At 44.5% G+C, this 9662-nt stretch overlaps 1 pseudogene; it reads left to right on the top strand.

Annotated features, from left to right (window-relative positions):
* Positions 1-1039: 1039 nt before the first annotated feature.
* Positions 1040-1208, top strand: LOC140459043 (U2 spliceosomal RNA; annotated as a pseudogene).
* The last annotated feature ends 8454 nt before the right edge of the window (positions 1209-9662 follow it).

Here is a 9662-nt window from a genome sequence, read left to right as displayed (position 1 = left end):
TCCCCCTGATGGCCACCTTTGTGTGTGGCTGCATCAAGCTGTGCGTGGATCCCCGGTACGCAAACACCAAGTGTCACTACGTACTGAGGTTCTACCTGTCCCCGGTGTTGCGAAGGATGGGCCTGGCCTCGCTGCCGCGGAACGCTCCGAGTAGTTGGACCGTTCCGTATCACCTGTCCTTCGTGGAGAAATTTATGAGGAAAAACACCTTTGACCACAAGTCCATCAGGAAGTGGTCAGCACGTAGCGTCCTTGAGACCCTTCGGGAAAAGGAGAGGGCGGATCCTGTCGAGCGGTTCCCTGAGCAGACTGTCAAAGCCATTTGGCAGAATGCCTCATCGCCAGAACTTTCCAACAAGCACCAAGACGTGGCTTGGCTGGTGGTGAGAAGGGCTCTGCCTGTGAGATCCTTTATGCACGCCCGGACTCTCTGCCGCACCGCACGCTGCCCTCGAAGTGGCTGCGGGGGGGACGAGACTGTCACACACCTCCTTCTGGAATGTGCCTATGCAGAGGAAGTCTGGAGAGGAATGCAGTGGTGCTTGTCGAGGTTCGTCCCGAGCAGCGCCGTGACGCGGGACTCCATGCTCTACGGCCTGTTCCCCGGGACTCACACCGAGACGAACATTAACTGCGCCTGGAGGATCATCAACTCGGTGAAGGACGCTCTCTGGGCGGTCCGAAACCTGTTGATCTTCCAGCTGAAGGAGTTGACCCCGACCGAGTGTTGCAGACTGGCACATTCCAAGGTCCAAGACTACGTGTTGAGGGACGCGCTGAAGCTTGGGGCAGCTGCCACCAAGGCGCGGTGGGGAAAGACCACCGTGTAAGATCGGCCTGCCGAAAGAAGAACAGGGGGCCCATACAGACGTTTTTTGGGCTCTGCTGATGCCTCAGCCAAATATATGTATATATACAAGATTGGAAAAATGCACAGGATTGTAAAGGACAAGAATAAAGTCGAATCTGTGTTTGTAAATATGGACATATGTATGGCATGATCCAATGTACAGACCATCAAATCATTTATGAATAAAGTATATTTTTGAAAAAAAAAGTTCTTGTCAGTTTTAATATCTGATAAGTCCCTGATTTAGGGACTGAATATTAATCTGATTTTTGCAGGACGAAGTTGTGTCAGGAGCTTGCTCCGATAACTTCACGCATCATCCCAGTATTGCAGTGTTTCGGGGAATGGTGCACGTCCCCACTAAAAAAGGCGAACAGTAGATTTATTTTTTATATGTTGTATTCTTTATGATCCGAATGCGGAAAGCTTTCGGTTAGTCAAGTCAGACTTGCCTTCGTGCTAATTAGCTTGTTCTACCATCCGATTCGTTTGAGTCTTTCTGCGTGTTATGTTCAGCACTCACTCTTAATGTTGTCACTTCATCCCTGGTACATGCTGCCCCTTCCCACCAACTCCAATTCCCAACAACAGAAGTTTTACAAAGTTGCCCACCAGCTCTACCTAATGGCAAACGGCATTTCAGAAAAGAAAAGGGAGAACATGAAGCTATTGAAGTAATCAACAGTTCGGATTTTGATGATGATGAGAGTCACTTTGATGTATTAAATGAGAGATTTTAAGAACAATGTGAAGCAAAGATCTGATGTATTTAAGGCACAGAGTCAGAGAGATGTGCAGCACAGAAAAAGATCCTTCAGCCCAACTCGTCCATGGCAACCAGATATCCTAACCTAATTTCGTCCCATTTGCCAGCATTGGTCCATATCCTTCTAAATCCTTCCTGTTCATATATCCAACCAGATGCCCTTTAAATGCTGTAATTTAGTTTAATTTAATTTAAATGCCTCCACCACTTCCTCTGGCATCTCATTCGATACATGCACCATCCTCTGCATGAAAAAGTTGCCCCTTTCATCCTGTTGATTTTTTTCTGCCCTCTCATGCTGAACCTATGCCCTCTAGTTCTGGACCCCCCACCGCAGGGAAAAGAACTGCTGACCTCTACATTGGACAGAGCGACTGCTGCTCTCTATATGATACACAGGGACAGCTGTTGTCCATATTATACACAGGTACTGCTGTTCTCCAGATAAGACACAGGAACTGCTGTTCTCTTTCTTATACACAGGTACTGCTGTTCTCTATATTCTACACATGCACTGGTAATAGACAGAGGGATTGCTATTCTCTGTATTATACATAGGGACTCATGTTCTCTATATTAGACACAGGGATTCATGTTCTCTGCATTATACAATGTGACTGCTGTTCTCTGTTTTCACAGGGACTGTTGTTCTCTATGCTATACCCTGCTATTCTCAGGAACTATAGACCGGTGAGCCTGACATCAGTTGTGGGCAAGTTATTGGAGGGATCCTGAGGGATAGGATTTACACACATCCGGTTAAGCAAGGGCTGGTTAGGGATAGTCAATGTGGCTTTGTTCATGGGAAATCATGTCTCACAAGCTGGATTGAGTATTTTGAAGAATCACCAAAGAGGATTGATGAAGGCTTTGACAAGCTCCCTCATGGTGGCCTGGTTAGCAAAATTAGGTCACATGGAATACAGGGAAATCTAGCCATTTTGATACACAACTGGCTTGAAATTAGAAGACAGATGGTGGTGGTGGTGGAGGTTTGTTTTACAGACTGAAGCCCTGTGACCATTGGGGTGCCACAGGGATTGGTGCTGGGTTCACTGCTTTTTGTCATTTATATAAATTATATGAATGTGAGCATAAGAGGTATATTTATTAATTTGCAGATGACACCAAGATTGGAGGTGGAGTGGACAGCGATGAAGGTTACCTCAGAGTATAACAGGATCTTGATCAGATGGGCTGCTGAGCTGAGGAGTGGCAGATGAAGTTTAATTTAGGTAAATGAGAGGTACTGCACTTTAGAAAGGAAAATCAGGACTGGGTTTATACACTTAATGGTAAGGTCCTGGGGAGTGTCCAATGAGACCTTGGAACACGGTTCATAGTTCCTTGAAAGGGGAGTCACAGATGGATATGTTAGTGAAGAAGGTGTTTAGTATGTTTTCCTTTATGGGACAGAGCATTGAATATGGGAGTTGAGAGGTCATATTGCAGCTGTGCAGCACATTGGTTGGGCTACTTTTGGATTATTGTGTTGCATATCAGGCTTTCTTTCTCTTCAAAGCATGTTATGAAACTTGAAAGGGTTAGAAAATACATGGGAACAAATGTTCTCGGCAATATGCACATGATCTGCTCTTCTCTATAATACAGACAGGGACAGCTACTCTCTGTAATATACACGGGGAATTCTGTTTCATATACTCAGAAATTGCTGTTTAGTATAGCATACACAGGGACTGCTGTTCACTGCAGTTTAGAGAATAAGTGCTATTCTGTATAATCTAATATTGCAGGTCAAGCGATGACCCAGTGATGTTATCGTTGGACTGCTAATCCAGAGACCCAGGTAATGTGCTGGGGACCCAGATTCAAATCTTGCCATGGCAGATGATAGAATTTGAATTTCAGAAAATTCTGCAAGTATGAGAGTAATCATGATCATGAATCCATCGCTGATTGTTTGAAGAACCCAACTTATTCTGGAATGGCTTTTAGGGAAGGAAATTGCCATCCTTACCTAGTCTGGTCTCCATGTTTTTCCAGACCCACAGCAATGTGGTGGAATCTGAACTGCTCTTTGCACCATTAGGGATGGCCAATAAATGCTGGCTGAGACAACAACACCCTCATCCCACAAATTAATAAAAAAGATAACATTTGCCAAAATGGAACAGAAACGATGTGCCAAACCGCCACCTTCTGCACTGTAACATGACATTGATTACTACTTGAGGTCCTGTGGGATGTAAATTGTGGAATTTATAATTGATAATTTTGTTCAAAAAGTGTGGAGCTAAATAAACATAGCCAGTCAGGCAGCATCTGATGAGAAGAGTCGATGTCTCCAACATAAGCTCTTCCTCAAGACCATCTGTTCCTTTTCCAGCACCACACTTTTTGACACTGATCTCCAGCCTCTGCAGTCCTCACTTTCTCCCAGCATAAATTTTGTTGGTGTAGTTTTTTTCTGTGTCTCTGAACTTCACAGTATTCCTGTAATTGTGGTGATTTCTTAAAAGAACAGTTTCAAAACTCGGCTGCAGAATGGATGGGTTTTGTGCACTAATGAATGTTTATTAAAGCTAAGCTGTTATGTCTCAAAGTCAAACAAATTTGAACTTTTAGAAAGAGATTCACTGAACTCACCAAATTTCTAGCCACTCTGTTTACGGTGAATTTCTAAGGCAACAAAAAGTGATCAACCTTATCCCAAACTGTAATCCCAGTCTTTCAAGCAAACTATATCAGTAATATTGCTCACGTACAGGTGGCAACCAGTTCTATTGTTTCGAAAACATTGCAAAAGGAGTTGAAATGTGAAAGGTGATGCTGATTGGCTAGCTCATCATTAAAATGGCATTGCAGCAAAAACAGTTAGCCGTCAATCTTAATTCTCAGACCCGATAGGTGGACTCTGATTGGTCGGGGTGTCAGCATGGGGATACAGCAGTGGTTGGTTGTCTCCATGATGCATTTCTTATCGAATAAGTGCAATGTCTGTAAAAATTCTGTTTGCCTACATGAACCAGGGTCCTGCGGAATTATATTTGTTGCTTCTAACGCATGCGTAGATGCACCCAGCTGTTGATCTTGCGTGTTTGAAGGTGGTAACCTGCCGAATGATGCCAATGATAGAAATTGTTCTCACGGTTCACTGCACCCACCAAGTCTGGGTTCCCCATGACATGTAAAATCGATGTCCCTTTTCTGTCCTATCATATCTGTTACTGAATCTGCACAGCCTGAATTGGCTGAATACTTTGTGAAACTATTATAATCATATCTAAATGAGTTTTCCACATGCACAGTGAAGGAGTCCCTCATGATTACGAAGACCACATGAGAGCTACGTTCTGAGAGTGACAACATGCCCACGTGCTCTTTCAACATTGCCAGCTTATTATTATTACAGTTCAAATAAGCCATTGAAATTCAGACATACCACTTGTGTCTGATTCAGTGTTCACCAAACATCATCTCTTTTTTCCTTTCTGGTGGCATCATGGCTTCCTGGTTAACACAGCACCAGGGTTCTGGGTTCAATTCCAGCCTTGGGTAAATGTCTGTGTGAATATTGTCCCCCGTGTCTCTTTGGATACTCTCCCCAGGTCTGCATGGGTTTCCTCCTACAATCCAAAGATGTGCTGGTTAGGTGAATTGGCTGTGCTAAATTGCCCATAGTGTTCAAGGTTAGGTGCATTAGTCTGGGATAAATGTAGACTAATAGGAGAATGGGTCTGGGTGGCTTACTGTCTGGAGGATCGGTGTGGACTTCTTAAGCCTATGGGCCTGTTTCCACGTTGTTGGGAGTCTATGATACACATGAACTGAGCACCTTGTGCAGTTGACTTCAGTTCCAATAACAACGTGTCTGACCAAATAGATAGTGTTGCCATGGGATATTCTCGAGGGAAAACTCTTCCTAACATCTTTATTGGTAACCATGCAAAACACATCTCTGATGGCATGATACCTAGCCTCTATCCATTTGCATATCTTCAACATGTAGATGACATGTTTGCGACATTTGAATCTGCATTAAAGAGTTTCTTTATAAAGCTCGATGATCGCCACCTGATGCTAAAATTCACCACTGAAATGGAGTACCCTTTCCTTGATACATTCATTGCGAAATCAGCCAAATTGTTTTTAAACTCCAATAACTGAAAGCCAACATTCACTGGTCAGCATACTTGTTAGGATTCCTACAGGCCCCAAGATCAACTTGTGGGGACCGTCATGAATATAGTCCTCACCATCCTCTCCCTGTGTGGACTTGATACTGGGATAGAGCCGATCAAAACTGGTTCTTGTAATAACAGATTCCCAGATGAAACCATCGCTCATTGTACATCATAAAAACTCATGAAAAGGCCTATCTCCACCACTTTGACACTTTGCAGTGCCTTATCAGGTCATTATCTGGGAAAGGAAATGTCATAGAATCATAGAGTCATCGAGTCTGACAGCATCAAGACAGCACCTTCAGCCCATACTGGTCTAGGATAACCAGAAGATAGAACATGGAGCATTACAGCACATGCCCTTTATGGAACTGCTCGGCTAATACAGGAAGTTACACTCACAGAATATGGAGCATTGCAGTGCAGTACAGGCCTTTATGCTACCCCTTGTCTAACACCAGACATTAGACGAATACAACATAGAACATTACCGCGCAGTACATGCCCTATATGGAACCGCTCAGCTAATACAGGAAGTTAGATTCAAAGAACATGGAGCATTATCACGAAGTGCAGGCCCTTCGTGGAACTGCTCGGCTAATAAAGGATGTTTGACAAATACAACATACAAGATTGCAGTGCAGTACAGGCCCAATATGGAACTGCTCGGCTGATACAGGGAGTTAGATTCATAGAACATGTAGCGTTACAGCGCAATACAGGCCCTTCGTGGAACCGCTCGGCTAAAAAAGGAAGTTAGTCTCAGAGAACATAGAACATTACACCGCAGTACAGGCCCAATATGGAACTGCTCGGATAATACAGGGAGTAAAAATCATAGAAAATGGACCATTACAACTCAGTACAGACCCTTTATGCAATCACATGGCTAATAAGGGGACGACCGAGGCTTGTTTCTGTAGTGTAGTGGTCATCACGTTCGCCTCACACGCGAAAAGTCCCAAGTTCGAATTTGGGCAGAAACTGCTTTGTTCTTCAACGGCAGCCTTTTACATGGACAAGAACGGAGCTTTCTTACTTGCTTTCCCATGTGCAAACCTTCCCTTCGAATTTGCTTGAACAAATCTGCTCTCGTTGTGAAATGTAATGCAATTCCATTTACTTACAGTGCAAAACATTGGCGCTGGATGAAGGCTCCCGCCTCGACAGAGGCGTGGGTTCGAATCCCACCGCTGCCATTTCTGCTGAACAGCTCCAAAGGCACAGCTTGTTAAAATGCTGTTTCAATCCCTGCTGCATTTCTGTTTAAAACAGAAGAAAAATGGATTTGCTTCCCGGGGAATTGACTGCGGTGTGGGAAAGTGCCGAATTTTCCAAAGTGTCTGTGCTGTCATGATTGTGTTCGCCTCCCGCGCGAAAAATCGCCAGCAGCTCTACTGTTGCTTTCTGTTCCAGGCAAGTGGAGCTTTTACTGGAACCGAATGGAGACTGTTATTTCATCGCTGTTTCGAAACAGAGTCCTACGGTGACTCGACTCGCCGTTATTTGGTTTTCTGGCCAATGAGAAAATCGTTCCAATCTATTTCGATGTCACATGTTATTGAATTTCTCCCACTTCCTTCATTTCCGTCCTGGAGTCATCGGAAGGGAAGTGTCATCTAATCGAGACTGCGATTGGTGAAATTCACTTTTTATGGCCCATTCTTAGTATGTTCTTTCTTTGTCTCTTTGCAGCATTGTCTGGGAAGTGGTGGTGCACTCCGGCTCCAGTATGTTTGAAAGAGTAGTTTGGAATTGCCCTGTTGTGTGATTACTTTATGGCTCATGCCCCCGGACTGTCTCACATTTAGCTTTCATGCTCGCTGTGTCTGAAAATGCATTTGGTTTTCCAGTTTTGTTTGTGTTCCGTGTTAAATGCTTTCTGTTTTGCGATTCGCTCAATCCATTACGAATTAACAGGGTTTCTGAGGTAACTTCCAGCTGCAAAAATCCTCAACTGAGAATCTGGGAAACTTTCACGGAGTATGGTCAGTCAGAGCAAAAGTAAGGAAGTCGTTCGTTTCTGCAGTGTTTCACAATGCTACCTTTCCCGTGAGCAGTCGAACACACTAAATGATTGTGCCACAGACTGCGACGGTAAACTCCGCTAAAAAGTAATTCTTTATAGCCAGTGTAAACAACACAACGTTATTGGGGTACACCGCGTGGAAACAGATACTTCGGTGTATCTCGTCAATGCTCAGCACATAGCCAAACTATAACAAGTCCCATGAAACAACGAGCTAATGGAAACAGAGAGGTGAAAGGTAGAATGGCTTCAACTTTCAATGCTGGGTACCACTGAGCTGACCAAGGCTTGTTTCTGTAGTGTAGTGGTCATCACGTTCGCCTCACACGTGAAAGGTCCCAACTTCGAATCTGGGCAGAAGCTGCTTTGTTCTTCAACTGCAGCCTTTGACAGACAAGAACGGAGCTTGCTTGCTTGCTTTCCCATCTGCAAACCTGCCTTCGAATTTGCTTGAGTTCTCTCATAGTGAAATGCAATGCAATTCCATTTACTTACAGTCCAAAACATTGTAAAGTTTTTCTTCAACCTGGTTCTGATCATATGACATACTATTTGAGAGCGTAGTTACCCCCTTCTGATCCTTCCACGAAAAGCAGTACCGCATTTGCATTCCTTGCGCAGCCGGCCCGGTTCAAAGGCAGGGAAGAAGCTGCTGCGCTGGTGTCACAGCGCACCACGGATTCCTGAACTTGTCTGTCTGTCAAATGTAACCCAAAGTCGTCTCTGAAAGACCTCATTTGGGAGGTGTCTGTCGTTATTCAACGTGCGAGAATTGGCACCAGAGATCCTGAATCATGTTTTGGAGCAGTTCGCACGATAGTGGCTCATTCAATCAGCAACAGCAATGAAAGAAATTACACTCTCAGAGGAATCTCTGGACCTGTGCTTTCATAGCGTTGCTAGTATCAAGGTGCGCCCCGAGATCTAAGCCACGTTGGAACTGAAACGGAGGAATCGACAGAGAGGCTACAGAATGACATCGCATCCATTTGGTTTCCTTGAAATCACTGAGGAGCAGGAAAATGTAAACGGGGAGGGCGACTGGGGAAGTGAAGCAGTTGCAGCTCTGGAGAAACTCCTTCTTTGTGACTCACTCAGCAACCAGAGACGTGACGGTGACTCAGAGGCGTGAGAGCTCATCACATCATGAACAAACAGCAATCAAGGGCAGTTAGCACCTCTTCCGGAGTGGGGGTGGGGTGAGGTAATTACCTTTTGACTTTGTTACTATGTTCAGAAACTGCCTTTTGGATTGAGGTGAACAGAAACTGCATTTCTAAAAAGCACCGTGGAACTTGTTAAACGTTATTGAGTCGCTTTTTCTCATCGATTCCCACACAGGTTTCCAACTCAGTTGGTATACATGAGGCTCATGTCCAGGTTTGATAATCTCTGCAGCAAATTGCACGGTTAAGGTAAAGGCAAGGGAAGTGGCATCTAGAACCGGCCCCGAGGTCAGAGCATCCTCACGATGTAAGCTGTCGTTCTCGGATTGTAATGCTACCTCCGGTTTTAGGGTGGAACATTCTTTGGGAACCTTATTCTGCAAAACAGACACAGTGACTGAAACTATGCTGCACGGTATGATTTAGGACACGGCCTGCTCAGCTTTGTGCATTTTCCCTGTAAGGTGTGTTTCATGTTCCGTGTAAACGTGAAATTCGTCCTGTTTCGAGCAATGGGTGAAATCATTGAGCAAAGCAAGAATCGAAATTGCAGAAATGTCAAGCAGCTGATGGTAATTTGGCCCAATCATAACCGATCATATATTCTGACGCACTCACAGATACATTTGTAGCTGAATCCAGTCTGAGAAGAAAGACTCAGTTTACCAGTGATTTTTGTCTGGATTGATGGGCTATCGTTAACTGC

This window comes from Chiloscyllium punctatum, chromosome 34 (assembly GCF_047496795.1).
Source record: "Chiloscyllium punctatum isolate Juve2018m chromosome 34, sChiPun1.3, whole genome shotgun sequence".
NCBI lineage: Eukaryota > Metazoa > Chordata > Chondrichthyes > Orectolobiformes > Hemiscylliidae > Chiloscyllium > Chiloscyllium punctatum.
Note: the sequence above shows the minus strand (reverse complement) of the source record. Positions and strands in the feature narration are given on the sequence as shown.